Source organism: Oncorhynchus keta, unplaced genomic scaffold, assembly GCF_023373465.1.
Source record: "Oncorhynchus keta strain PuntledgeMale-10-30-2019 unplaced genomic scaffold, Oket_V2 Un_contig_3876_pilon_pilon, whole genome shotgun sequence".
Taxonomy (NCBI): Eukaryota; Metazoa; Chordata; class Actinopteri; order Salmoniformes; family Salmonidae; genus Oncorhynchus; species Oncorhynchus keta.
In genome coordinates this window covers 1-1,599 of record NW_026287480.1, presented here as the reverse complement: position 1 = coordinate 1,599, position 1,599 = coordinate 1, and the positions used below count along the sequence as shown (strand labels likewise).

The 1,599-nt window shown below is 36.3% G+C and overlaps 1 non-coding gene across 1 annotated transcript; it reads left to right on the top strand.

Moving 5' to 3' along the window:
- The first annotated feature begins 204 nt into the window (after window positions 1-204).
- Window positions 205-277, top strand: trnat-ugu (transfer RNA threonine (anticodon UGU)). Its single transcript has one exon. It is a non-coding gene; the product is annotated as a tRNA-Thr (tRNA).
- The last annotated feature ends 1,322 nt before the right edge of the window (window positions 278-1,599 follow it).

The window sequence follows — 1,599 nt, the reverse complement described above, 5'->3', positions numbered from 1 at the left end:
TGTATGTTATGTATGTATGTATGTATATGTATGTGTGTATGTATGTATGTATGTATGTGTGTATGTATGTATGTGTGTGTGTATATGTATGTGTGTATGTATGTATGTATGTATGTATGTATGTATGTATGTATGTATGTATATGTGTATATGTGTATTTGAGTATGGTAACTGTAAAGCACTTGGTGACACAGTAACCTGAGTGGTGATGTAGCTCAGTTGGTAGAGCATGGCGCTTGTAACGCCAGGGTAGTGGGTTCGATCCCCGGGACCACCCATACGTAGAATGTATGCACACATGACTGTAAGTCGCTTTGGATAAAAGCGTCTGATAAATGGCATATATTATTATTATTATATTATGATTGAGTGTAAAAGAAACTGCAGTACCAGCTCCGGCCACCAGATGGTGGCACTCACCAGCTCTGTCTCTTCCCTCCTCCGGCCACCAGATGGTGGCACTCACCAGCTCTCACCAGCTCTGTCTCTTCCTTCCTCCGGCCACCAGATGGTGACACTCACCAGCTCTCACCAGCTCTGTCTCTTCCCTCCTCCGGCCACCAGATGGTGACACTCACCAGCTCTCACCAGCTCTGTCTCTTCCTTCCTCCGGCCACCAGATGGTGACACTCACCAGCTCTGTCTCTTCCCTCCTCTGGCTTCATGTGTTGGCATCTACCTCGAGGCCTGATACTCTGATACTAGGAGGAGGCTGCATCACAATAATATCTCACAACTTCCCTGTGTCACAAATGGTAATGAATTAGATTGATGGGGGATTTATAACGTGTCTTATAACTGTCATTTATACTAGCCATTTATAACTGTCATTTATACCAGTCATTTATAACAGTCATTTAGAACTCATTTATACCTGTCATTTATACCAGTCATTTATACTAGCCATTTATAACTGTCATTTATAACTGTCATTTATACCAGTCATTTATAACTGTCATTTATACCAGTCATTTATACCAGTCATTTATACCAGTCATTTATAACTGTCATCTATATACCAGTGTCATTTATAACTGTCATTTATACCAGTCATTTATAACTGTCATTTATACCTGTCATTTATACCAGTCATTTATAACTTTATCATTTATACCAGTCATTTATAACTGTCATTCATATAACCAGTGATTTATAACTCATTTATACCTGTCATTTATAACATGTCATTTATAACTGTCATTTATACCAGTGATTTATAACTGTCATTTATAACCAGTCATTTATAACTGTCATTTATAACTGTCATTTATACCTGTCATTTACCAGTCATTTATACCTGTCATTTATAACTGTCATTTGTCATTTATACCAGTCATTTATACCTGTCATTTATAACTGTCTGTCATTTATAACCTGTCATTTATAACTGTCCATTTATAACTGTCATTTGTAACTGTCATTTGTACCAGTCATTTATAACTGTTATTTGTAACTGTCATTTATACCTGTCATTTATACCTGTCATTTATAACTAATTTATAACTGTCATTTATACCAGTCATTTATACCTGTCATTTATAACTCATAACTCATTTATAACTGTGATTTTTAACTGTGATTTATACCTGTCATTTGTAA